Raw genomic sequence first — 13,474 nt, forward strand, 5'->3', positions numbered from 1 at the left:
GGGAGGGGGGCACATGGAGTAAAAAGGCAAAAGAGAAGAACTGGTCTGGTGATTTCACATGACTTTCTTTGCCCCCACCAAGCTTCGGCTACAGTAAAGGAGCAGAGATTTCCAGCCATGCCTCTGAGGTTACGCCTGGGGAGGGGAAGGCAGTCATTCTTGGCAGCAGTGAGATGGTTAGTGGGGTCATGAAGGAGAGGCATGGGGATATGGAATCTGCCCAGATGTCTCAACCTGAAGAATCAGAACTACACTCACTAGGCTTCACTGTTAGGAAGTGTGCCAGAAGGTTAGAGGCAGGAGATGGAGCCACCCACTAAAGATCAGTTCTAAAGGAAATGGCCAGCAGGCTCCCTGAAGGCAGAGATGCTATTTCACCAGATCCCAAGTGGGCTCTCTCCCAATGCTGAGGACGTGGTCTGTGGTGTCCCGGTCTCCTTTGGGGGTTGGGGTGAGGGTGGAGAGCAGTATACACACACACACACACACACACACACACACACACACACACACACACACACACATACAATGGCACCTGCCAAGGAGAGATTTACCTTTCAGGGAAAAGACTGTACCCTACCTCTGGGCTAACCACTAGGACACTGGGGTCCCATTATGCCTTAGATTTGCCTGATGATTTTGAATCTGTCTGTCCCCCTTCTGGCCTCTAGCCTTCTCCCAATGGACTGTGAAGAATCCCTCTGCCTTTACAGAAGTTCGGTGATAATTGCCACCCAAAGGGTGCTTTGGAATCCTTGGCCAGTAACCAGAGAGCTTCCTGCTCCAGTGGGCCAGAACCCTTCCTCAGGAGCATTTTATGCCTGTAACCTGGAGCATGAGAGCCAGAGTGGACTGACATCAGCAATCTGAATTTTGCTTTTGCCACAGTTATGGTGAGGAATGGTGGTGGTGGCGGCGGTGAGGAGTTCAGGATGCCCTACAACAACTTTCTTTGAAGTTGACTATGAAATAGAGGAATCATTAGGCTCCCCCCTCATGTATCTATAGCCCTCAAAGCTCAGAGTGAAAAGTCCTGAAATTGCTTCCCCCAGTTTGCTCTTAAAAGTGAGTGGAGAGGTAACATAGTTGAGTGTGTGAAAGGCTGTACGTCTTGCACTTGTGGGTGGGTAGGATGAGGGGAGGGGGGCTTCAAGGTAGTAAGAGATGAGGGATGGCACATGGGAAAGAGGCCAGGAGCTGAGGAGATCTGGGAAGCATGTTCATGGGAAGGAGGGATGGAGGAAGGGGTGAATAGGAAGGAAGGTGATCTTGGGAAAGAAGGCATGAGAGGAGCAAATGAGTGGGAGAAGGAGGAGGGATGGGGAGAAGTGTGCTTGGGAAGAAGGCGTGGGAGGGGAGGCGAGTGTGAGAAAGAGGAGGGATGGGGGAGGCATGCATGGGAAGGAAGAGAGATGGGGTGAGGTGGCATGGGAAGAGGTGTGGGAGGGGGAGAAGACCATGAGAAGGGAACAGAGGGGGGTATGGGAAGGGAGCATGAGAGGGAGAATGTGTGGGTGGACTACATGCTTAGAAACCCTCAAGTTTGCAGGGGAGGGAGTGGTAGGAGGGACCTGTATCAGAACCTATATCAGAACTTGGAATTTTTTCACCTGGAGCAAAAACTGTTGAGCCGGCAGCAGCACAAGGGACAGTCTGTTGTAGGATCTGAGCTTTGGAGCTGGAAGAGATCTCAGAGGTCATATAGTCCAATTCCCTCATTTTACAGATGAGCAAACTGAAGCTGAGGGAAGGTGTGACTCATCCATGTCACCCAGATAGGAGCAGAGCTGGGATCTGAACTCAGGTCCCCTGACCGCCAATTTTGCCTCCTTCCCATTGTACAATAATGTAATCTTGATGGGATCGAGGCAGCCCCAGCTCTTGCCCTTTTTGGAGTTGGGAGGGAAAGCTGGTAGCTGCCATGGGACCATGGTTGTCATGGCTTGGGGCCATTGCACTGGGAAGTAAGGTCAAAACACAAGATGCAGAGAAGAATCACGCTCTCACAGGAATGAAGTGGACACCTCCCCATCGGATGACAGTGCCCTGCTTGCTCCATACTAGTTACACTTCTGTGATACGCAGTTTCCCAGAAGCCTGCACATGCTATGATCCCAGGACAGGCATTACCTCGGATTTAGAGTCATGAAAGCCTTGATACTGAAAGCAGATCTCTGTAGGCGCCCCTCCCCATTCTTTAGAAGTCCTGCCTAGCCCCAGCCCCCCTCTTTCCACATTAGCCTGCCCATTCTGAGCTCCCTTCTCACCCCAAGGCAATTGGCCAGGGAAGGGGCTGGAGGGAGATGGCCCTTCCATGTCTACTTAAGAGCAAATCTGACTAATTGGCTGCCTCTGGAGATGGTGGCTCCCCCTAATTGAAAATCATCATGCAATGGTCCATTGTGTAGTGGAGGGGACCCTCACTCAAGCTTGAGTTGAGTTAGACATCCTCTGAGGTGCCTTCTCACTCTGAGAGTCTCTGTGTCTATGTGAAGGAGGAGCTTGAAGGAAGGCTAAGTTAACCAGGGTAAAGGGATTATTGGGGACAACAATTGTGAAATGTATTAGAGACAGACAGATAGACTGAGATGGAGACAGAGATGGAGAGACAGACAGAGACAGAGACAGAAGGAAAGACAGAGAGGTAGAAGGAGGCAAAAAGAGAGAGGGACACAGAGATAGACAGAGATAGAAAGAAACAGAGGGAGAGGGAGAGACACAGAGAGAAAGACAGAGAAAGAGGGAAGGAAGAAAAGAGAAGAGAAGAGAAGAGAAGAGAAGAGAAGAGAAGAGAAGAGAAGAGAAGAGAAGAGAAGAGAAGAGAAGAGAAGAGAAGAGAAGAGAAGAGAAGAGAAGAGAAGAGAAGAGAAGAGAAGAGAAGAGACAGGAGAGGTGAGGAGAGGAGAGGAGAGGAGAGGAGAGGAGAGGAGAGGAGAGGAGAGGAGAGGAGAGGAGAGGAGAGGAGAGGAGAGGAGAGGAGAGGAAAGAAGAGCAGGGAAATCTACTTTAGAATCCCTCCTAGGGGCTATTGCCCCTTGCTGCTGGCTGTCTCCTTGGGGAATGTGAAATGGTCCTCATTTTCTGAGGCCACCTTCCTTATTAAATTCTGGGTGCCTTCTTTCTAGGAGGGAGAGGAATCCTCCACCATAGTTTTGAACCTGGACCTCACTGGAGCTCAGCTGCCAGTAACCTTTGTCCTTGTCTCCCTCCCTCCACACCAGGTATCCTCTCCACTCTGTCTGGTGACCCTCTCCCTGTGGGCTAGTCACCGAAAAGTTCTCATGGGAGACCTGGCTAGGCCCCCAGTTATATACAAGCTCTTGAATTCCATCCCCAATCCTTCAGCATTCTCCTTTTCCTCCTGCCCATACATTGCTTCCTTCTCCCCCAAGCACAAATACAAATTCTCTGAGACAGGTCAGGGCTGCCTCTTGCTTTCTGGGGTTTGGGGGGAAACTCCTTTTGGTCCTCATCTTTCCCTGCTCTGCATTGCATGCCCATCCCCTGCTATCTGGAGCAGTTAAGATAGAATGGAAGCATTTGGAATCTGCCAGGAATCCACTGACTTTGAAGTCAGGACCTGGATTCAGATCCTGCCTTGGACACTTATTAGATTGTGACCTTGGGAAAGTTATTTTGCCTCCATGACCTCAGTTTCCTTACTGTAAAATGAGGAAGTTGAGCTAGATGGTCCCTCCTAGTTCTAGGTCTGTACTCCTCACTCCCTTGACCACCATGGAACTCAGCTGCCTGATCTGTAAAATGAAGGGGTTGGACTCACGGCTTCTGAGGCCCTTTCCTTCTCTTGATCTATGATGCTAAATCTCTTAATCTCTTTGAGTTTCAGTTTCCTCATGTATCCAGTGGAGGCCAGGGCCTCTGAGGCCCCTTCTGACCCTGGAGCTATGATCTTAATGACTCCCTGCCCACCAACAGCTCCAGTCTTCACTCCTGGATTCCCATCAGTCCCACCTACCTTTCCTTCCTCAATTACCCCGATAAGTGATGATGAATACCAATGCAACCTTAGGAGAATTTCAAAGCACCATTTGGGCAGTTGGGGGGGGTGTTAAAATCCCTGGACAACCACAGCTGGCCAGGACACTCAACAGTCCTCATTCTGGTGATATTGGGTCCTGGTTCTCATGAACCAGGCTGGCTTTGCCTCAGTTTTCTCATCTGTGAAAATTCGAGGGTTGGGCTAGAGGCCTCTAAAGTCCCTTACAGTCTTAAATCTAGCAGCCCATGCGCCTGTGACTTAGAGCAAGAGACACTGTTGACATGGTTGTAACTCTGCTTTAAACTGTCACTGTTCTAGGATGGTGGCCCAGGGTCTCTCCTCATCTGTAACGCTTCAGTCCTCCAGCCTCTTAGATTTATAAAGGATTTATGTTCCTTGAGAAAATAACTGCTCTTCTGTCTGTCAAGGGGCATTGTCATGTTTTGTCTTCTTGCCCATACATTGGACAAGGCGTCTCATTCTGATGAAAGATCCCCTTCCTAATAAAAGCTGCTTCCCTCCTCTTCTCCATCTTTTTCTCCTTCACTCTCTTTGTCCTCTCTCTACTTCTCATGACTACTTGCCCATTCTGGGTTTGCTGGCTGCCCAGAGCATGTTGTCTCAGTATATTTAAGGTACTTGGCCAGGGGAGAGGGGAGAGGGGAGAGGGAGGGAAGAGGGGGAGGGCTGGAAGGAGATGTCATGGTCCTGGACTGACCAGAGAAGGACAAATTTGGGGGCAGATGAGGACCAGGCTGGAGACCAAGGGATGTTGAGCTGGGAGGCTGGGCCCAAGTCTCTGGGCTGTTTTCCGTGCTTTTCTTGTTTTTGGAGAGACCTGGAAAGTGTCCTCTCACTTCTCTGTCTCCTCCCACTTGTCAAGAAGAAAAGTGTCGCCCCCCCACCCCACTCTGCCCCACCACAAGGGCAGTGGGAAAAGGGATTAGACAATGCCAAAGAGCTCTGAATATGGAGGAAAGGGAAGGGGAGGAGAATGGAACAAATATTTATATAATGCGTACTGAGTGCTGGCACTTAATACATATCTCATTTATTCCTTACAACAATCATGTGAGCTAGGTGCTGTTATTATCCCCATTTTACAGTTGAGGAAACTGAGAGAAGCAGGTTAATTGACTTTCCCAGGCTTACATAGCTAGGAAGGGTCTGAGACCAGATTTGAATCCAGGTCTTTCTGACTCTACAACCAGCACTCTATCCACTGTGACACCTAGCTGAATCAATGGAGCTGGACTGGGCCTCTAGGTCTGCTACTTACTGTTAAATGACCTTGTCCAAGTCGTTTCCCCTCTGGTGAACTCAGTTTCCCCATATGTTCCACCTGATAGCTTCTGAGGTCTCAGACCTACATCTATTACTCATGACCTTTGTGGGTGTCAGTTTCCTCATCTGTAAAGTGAGGGAATTGGACTTGGTGACCTCTGGCCTGCCTTCCCCCTCTCAAACTATGGATTCACTGTGCTTAGAAAACAATCCTCCAGGAAATATCCTTACTTCCTCCTTTTCTTTTTTCTTCCCTCAGGGTCCCCTTCCCTTTCTCTCTGTTTTACTCTCCAAGGCTGCCATGATTACATGTAGATTGAACGTTTGGGGATCTGAGTGAAGGGGAGAAATGGGGCTGGAATTAGCTCTTGCAGGACAGATACAACAATCTCCCCCTCCCTTCCACTCCCAATCGAGCTCTGTGGACATCACGTGTTCTCTCCAAAGGCTAGAATCAGAGAGCTAGAGGAGAAGCCAGCTGGACTGACATTCAGCAACTTGGAAGAAGATGGAGGCATAAAGGTCCCAGGGATTCCTTTGTCCCTTTTCCTAGCGGGCATCGGCCAGATCAGGCCCTCTCTTTTATTCATTTGAATCCTCCTGGGCTTCCCTGTTGGTCAGCACTCAGGTCCTACGTCCTAGACTCTTGGACTTACCACTTCAAAGGAACTTAGGGGACATTTAGTCAAATTGCCTCATTTTATAGAGGGTACAGAGAATTGACTTAACAGCTTAGGATCATAGATTTTAGAGCTAGATGGGACTTTAGGGGCAATTTAGTCTAACACCTTTATTCTTCAGATAGGGAAACTGAGGCACAGAAAGGAGGAATGACTAGGATTAGGGATTTTAGAGCTGGAAGGGACTTTAGAAACCACCTAGTCCAAGTTTTTTATTCTTCAGGGGAGGAAACTGAGGTAGAGGAAAAAAGTCTCTGGATCCTCTGACTGCAGATACCGTGTTCTTTCCACAGTGATAGCAGACTATAGGGAGGCTGGATGGAGAAGGGTTTCTTGGAGGTTCCTTGGGGTTTTGACCAGACGAGATATGGGACACTGGATGTCAGTGTGTGGGGGGTGGGGTAGGAGACCAGTTTGGGGGGACTGGCATGTCTCCCCATCTGTGATGAGGCGGCAGCCCGCCAGGCTTCCCAAGTGTGGCACTCGCTGCCTAAGGCTTTCGCAGCGAAATGTGATTTCCCCTTGAGTGAAACGGACTGTGCATTGTGGAAATTGGCTCTTTTCTGAGCGGGCGGTGGCTGTTGCCACGGAGCCCGAGCGGGGGATGGGGCCTGCGGGAGGCCGCCCTGGCCCCTAGAGTGAACCGGGAGCAGCCATGTGCTCAGAGCTCATTAGGGATAAATCAAATTTGAAACAGCACGACACTGACGCACCCCGCCCCCGCCTACCCCCACCCCAAGCCCCAGCTTCCTCCATCCCCCTCCTTCCCAATCCTTGGTTCCCCTTCCCACACCCCTACCTTTTCACCACAACGGCACCTCCTTCACACATGCACCTACCCTCCATCCAAACCCCAGGAGCCATCAATTACGAGCAGACATGTTCATTGCAAATAAATCTTGGGGAGCCGCGGAGCCGCTGGCAGTGGAGGACTGAATCTTGGAGGGCATACTGAGATGGGGAGCTCACACCCCAAGTCCCCGCTGGCTCCTGTACCACAAGAACCCTCTTTCCCAAATTAGCGGCGACTGGCACTCGCCTTACAGCAGAGGTGGTGTCCTCAGCTGCCCCGCCCCAGCCCCCCACTTTGGGAGATAAGGTGGAGGCACCAGGGACGGACCTCCCAAGAGGCCTTTCAGCGGAACAGCTCATATGAAATAATCCGCCCCCATCCCGTCCCCCATGCACCTTATATGCAGAAAGAAAGAAATTGCCCGGAAAATAGATGCATGGGGTACGACCGGGTCCTCATTTCTTCAGCAAAGAAAGAAGGAAGAAGAAAAGGAGAGAAGGGACCTATGATAGCATTCTGGCAAGAGCTGGTGAAAACCTCTGTTTCTGACATGAATTTTTTAAAAATATATACACATCAAAGAAAACGGTTTCATCCCCGTTTCCAATTTGCCCAACTTCCCTCCCTCCCTCAGATCATAGATTTGCTAACGATATGGGAAAGGGGCCGATTCTGCATATTATTCCGTAATGGGCTAGATTTGTAGGAGTTATTAGGTCCCATTAATTATGGTAATAATAATAATGCCATTAGCAATTGAGCTGGGTGTTCATAAGAATCAGGGCCAGATCTCCACTGGGAGAGAGGGTGGAGACAGCATGGTGAAATACAAAACATTACTCCCAGTTGGGAGACGTACATTCCAGTCTAACAAGTTGAGTGACTTTGGGGAAGGCGATTAACCTCTCTGGGTCTCGGTTTCCCCACCTGTAAAATGAGAAGTGGTGGAAATTCTGTTTGACAATCCCGATTCCACACTTACTGAATCAATAAAAGATAGAGGGGCCTGATTAATTCAGGGAGAAAATCTTGTTTAATTTTCCCAAGAAATCTTGGATTATGAAAGATGAGTTCTGGAAGGAAGCTTTAAGGTAATTCAATCTAATCCTTTCTTTCAAATCAATCAAATCAGTAAACATTTATTGTGTGTCTACTGCATACCAGGAACTGTAGTAGGCACTGGAGATTCAACAAGAGTCTGAAGACAGTCTCTACCCTCATGGAACTCACAGTCTGAGGCGGGAGAAAACAAACAGATGCTCAATAGCTACGTGAACGCAATGAATTATACATCAACAAATAAACATAGGACAAATGTCTGAGTTAAGCAGATTGCAAAAAAAATTTATCCTTAAGGAGCCTGGCTTTTATCAATCATTGCTGATTTTAGTCTAACTGTACCATATAGCAGATGAGAAAACTGAGCCCTGGGGTTGAAGTCTCTTTCCCAAGATCACAGCTAATTAGTAGCATTGCTGGGGCACAGATATCCCACGATGCCCAATCCAGGGATCTCATCACTACATCAGTGGCCCCTGGAGGCAGCTGGGCAGCATGGTGGATAGAACACTGGGTCTAGGAGTCAGAAAGATCAAATCCAGCTTCAGACACTTTCTAGTTGTGCAACCCTGTCCAAGTCACTTAACCTTGGACTACCTCAGTTTTCTCAACTCTAAAATGGGGATAATAATAGCACCTCACTCCCAGGGTGGTTGAGTGGATAAAATGAGGTAATAGTTATAAATCTCTCAGCACAGTGCCTGGCACATAGTAGGGCTTAATGAATATTTGTTTCCTTCCTTCAACTCTTGCTAGCCAATTTTGCAAGAGCCACCCCTGAAAATTCAGTCTTGGCTGGTGAGATAGTTGAGGGTTATCCCAACAAGCCCTGTCCTTCCTCCCTCCTGCCCCAAAGCCCCCAGTGGGGGGAAAGTGGGCCTGGGAAAACCAGGTGGATTGCCCTGGTGCTGAGTCATACCATCCAAGAAATTGTCAGTACAATTGTTCTCTGGGGCAGCTAGTTGGAGCAGATTCCAGTCCAGGCTTTTGAAACAGAGATGATATTTGTAGGAACATTTGAGTGTTGCTGCAGCCCTCACCAAGCTGACTCTCATTTCTTCCCGCAGACCTATCAAGAGTCCTCTGTACTCCCCACCAAGGAGCCACCAATAAGGGAATTCTGTATACAGAATTGTATTCTGTATAAGGGGGCAGCAGTGAGTAGAGCAGGAAGACTTATCTTCCTGAGTTCAAATCTGGCCTCACACAATTACTAGCTGTGTGACCCTGGGCAAATCACTTAAACCTGTTTGCCTCAGTTTTCTGATCTGTAAAATGAGCTGGAGAAGGAAATGACAAACCATTCCAGTATCTTTGCCAAGAAAACCCCCAACGGGACTGGAAAAGGACTCAGCAATAGCAACAATTCTGTATAAGCCAATTGGATTCTCCCAGAGATGATCTGGGGCCTGAGATGGGTATCTGAGCCAGGATGGAATGCACAGACATGGGAGAATTGAAATGAACATGACTACTCACCAACATAGGATCCTAGACTTAGAGATGGAAGGGAATCTTCAAATAAAACCTCTTCATCTTCTTTTGTAGCCAAGGAAATTGAAGTCCTGAGTGGCTGTGACTTGCCCAAGGTCACCTAGGCAGTACATGGCAGAGCCAGGATTTGAACTCAATGCCTCTCAGTACAGATGCAGCACTCTTTCCCCTATTTGGTCCAGGAGGGCAGAACCAAAGAAAACTAAAGCTTGCTGCTGGGAGATGACCTCGAGAGGTGGTGGGTGTCTGCCTCCTTGGAGGTCTCCCAGCAGAGGCTCCAGTAGGGTATAGTGGGGATTCCTTAGTAGAGGGGTTGACTGCATGGCAGCTCAGGTGCTCTGGGCTCTCAAACACTATGATTCCATGGTAGCACGTTGCCTAATGATTTCCTCTTCTGTTCCAACCCCACATCCATCCCATCCCACACCCCACCTCCACCCCTATATCTACATAGATGGGTCTAATGTTGGCTGTTTCATAAAGCTTTCTTCCTGTTCCCATTTCCAAGAACTGGGAGTGAAGGAATAGGGAAAGGAGGGGGAGAGGGAGAGAGAGGAAGGCAGTGGGAGGAGAGAGAAGGGAATCATCATGGAATATTGGAAAGAGCATGGAGTTTGAAGCTAGAAGACCTGGGTTTGAATCTTCACTAGACTCCTTAGTATCAATGTGACCCTGGAGAAGTCACTTTGTCCAACTGACTCTCATTTTCCTTATCTGTAAAGTGAGTTGACCTTGATGTCTCCTAATATCCCTTCTAGTCCCAAATTCTAAAATTATTGGCTTATAGACTGAAAAGAGACCTTCAGGGTAATCTAGTCCAATCTCTTTATTTTACTGATGAGGCAAATCACTTAAGAGGAAAGTGCCTGATGAGGAAAGCCAGGTTGGCGCTCCCTAGAGAGCTAGGGAGTAGAAGTGATCTGCCCATGGTGCCTTTCTCTGACCTTGAAGGTCAAACGTAAACTCCTTTGTTCTTCACCATTCAAAGCCCTTCAGAACTTGGCCCTTTTCCAGCTTTCCAGCCTTCTCCTGCCTTTCCATCACTAAGTGTGTGGTCCCTCAGCTTGAGGCTCTTCGAAGCTCTTGCTTTGTCTCCAAGCCACAAGCTGTTCCCCACTCTGGGAGTCCTTTGCCCCCTTACTTCTGTCTTTTGGTTTTCTTGACTGGCTTTAAAACTCACTCAAATCTGACTAATTCAGGAGTAGACCTTCCAGCTTCTAATGCCTGCCCTTGTCAGATTGCCTTCCATCTACCCTGTGTGGTTCCAAGAACATGTAGCATGCATAGTGGCCACACCTCTGTAAACCATCCCAATAGATGGGCTTAACTAGGTTGAGGGTAACCAATGGGTTTGTGAGTTAGCAGGGTGTCTACTCCAAGCCTGTGAAGACTTCTCCCAGTAGAATGGGCAGATGAGAACAATGTGTTCCAATGGCCACGAAGGTGGTTGAAGCAGGTGCTGTGGAGTGCTAAGAGCTTGGTCAGACATGGAAGATGCCAAAGCCATACACTGGATCACCAGTGACTTTTCTCCTGCCACTGGACTTTGGTGACTGTGGAAGAGAGAGTGAGAGCGAGGACTTTGTGCAACTCTGCCTCACTTAAATCCAATTCGTGGGCTAAACAAGATGTCACCCATGATGTCGCCTGTCTTCTGTGAAAACAAAGGATGAAAAATGACAACATGTATCTTGTTTGAACCAAGTAGTTAACCTTTTGTCTCTCCCGTTGGACTGTGAGCTCCCTGAAGTTAGAGACTATCCTTTTGACTTTCTTAGTACAATTCCTGACACATAGTATATAATTAATATGTATTTGTTGACTGAAAGTAACCAAAAGAGGCAGGATTTGAACTCTGGTCTTCCCAGCGGAGAGCCAGAGCCAATATTCTTTCCACTATTCTCAAGTATCTCCCTAATGTGTTTGACGAAATAGTATGCACACACGCATTCCAATTTTCAGGCATTCTCAGGATACACATACTGGAATCTGGTATACAGATACTCATTCTCAGACATTAGCTTCCCCTCAGCCATCATTCTTTTCCCCCCAATTTGTTGCTGTTTACTTACAGCCAGAGTGGTCAAACCCAGTCCTCACCCTTCTGTGTCTGGAATCCCAAGGCGAGGAGGAAGTACAGAGGTGTATGGGGAGGGATCTGGATAGAGTATAGGGGCGAGTGTGTCAAGGAAGGACATGAGACAATAGAGTTCAAATCTGACCTTAGACACTTACTAGCTGTGTGACCCTGGGCAAGTCCTTTCATCTCTGCGTGCCTCGGTTTCCTCACTTGTAAAACAGAGATCATAACAGCACCTACTCTCAAAGTCATTGTGAGGGTCAAATTAGTTTATTGTAAAGCACTTAGCATAGTGCCTTTCCACCTTTCCCATTATACAGAGGAGTAAACTGAGGCACAACGAAGCTAAGCAACTGTAGGAAGTGTCACAGGCAAGACAGAACCCATGAGGAGATTGCTGTGTCACTAGACCAAGGAGTTCCAGGGCACTTGGGCTCTTGACCATGGCCTCCTGTGTGGTGGGGACCATGGCAGGAGAGACGGGGGCAGGCCAGCCTCTTCTAGCTGTCACCCACATCTCCCCCTGGTTGGCCTGCACCAGGGTCTGTTGGGAGGGAGCTGGGGCTAAGAAGAGCACAGGTGCATCAGGCCCCAGGGTCAGGGAGCTGAGAGGAGGGAGGCAGGAGGGCTTGGGGGCTGGGACACCGGCAGGGCCCATCTGAGCATGTCGCCCACTAACGAGGAGAGGAGGCGGGGGTATGGAGGGCGGGGAGGTGAATAAATAATAGGAAATAAAGGTTCATGAAGCAGAAAATAAAAGGCAGATTATACAGATGTGGCAATTTGAAGGATCATTGCCTCTGTCCTCTTTTTAACTGCTGCATCTGGAGTTTGGAAGCCGCTTCCCTTCTCCCTCCCTCTGCCAGTGCTCCCCCCACCCACCCCTGCCCCCGCCTGGCTGGCATCCCCCTCAGGGCCTGGGCGCGAGTGGGGACGGCAACCTCAAACTCCTTGGCCATGTGGCATTTCAAAGCATTCTGGGATTGTGGCATGGGCCTGGGCCTGAATCAGGATGTGGGCATCAGTGTGGGTGTGGTCCAGGGGGAGGGTGTAGGCGGGAGCATGAGAGCTGGTGAAGGTGAGGACATGAGTGTGAGTGACGGTGGGGGAATGTGGAGGATGAGGAAGGCAAGGTTGGAGGTTGTTTGACTTTGTTTCTCCCACTGCCTCCCTCCCCTCAAAATGACTGCATGGCCCAATCTAGGGAGGGGATGTGGGTGGGAGCATGGGTGAGGGTCTGTCTGTAGGAGGGCATTCTGTGTAGGTAAGATCTTAAGTGTGGGTCTGTGTCAGGCATGCTGACACTGCGTGATCTGAGGCTGTGCGTGTACAGAGAATACAAATGAAGGGATTGGGGGAGATTCAGATATTTGTAAGCCATGATCAGCCATAACTGAACGTGGGCAAATGAGGGCCCAGGGTGCCAACATAGAGCAGGCATAGGTGACTCCTTCTCTTGGTGACCACTGTCCCTCCCCCTCCAGCTGAGGCTCTCTGCTGGCCAGCACCACCTTTCTTTAGCTTCCATCTCTATGGCAAATCTAAAAGTGGGGCTCACTTTCCCCCAACCCCACCAAAGGGCAGGGGCTCTCTCAGGAACTGACTCTCCCCATAGAATTGTGCCTGAAGCTGGTTGGTCTCCTGTACCACTGCACACTCCCTTCAGGCCTCCACACAGGGAAGAAAATTCTCAATTATGGCTCTGGCCTCCACCATCTTTACATTACAAAAATTTACATTTCTTTATTAAAATTTAAAATCATTTTAGAAAAAAAATGGAATTTAGCAAAACAAATGGACATAAACTAAGTCTGGTGGTATATGAAATTTTCCATTTCTACAAAATACAGGAGGAGATGCATTTGCTCGTGAGCACATTTAGACCAAGTCTGGTCATTATAATGCCACAATAAACACTCCTGTTTTTGTATTTTCAAGTTTAAAAACCAATCTCCCCTCAGCTACCTCGTGTCCACGAAAAACAATAAGGACTTGAAAGTATTTTTACCCTTGTGTAACAAATGAGAAAGCAGGCTTAGAGAATGTAAGTGACTTGTCTATGGTCACACAGCTAGTTGCTGTCA

This window comes from Phascolarctos cinereus, unplaced genomic scaffold (genome assembly GCF_003287225.1).
Source record: "Phascolarctos cinereus isolate Bilbo 61053 unplaced genomic scaffold, phaCin_HiC Scaffold_2;HRSCAF=192, whole genome shotgun sequence".
Classification (NCBI taxonomy): Eukaryota; Metazoa; Chordata; class Mammalia; order Diprotodontia; family Phascolarctidae; genus Phascolarctos; species Phascolarctos cinereus.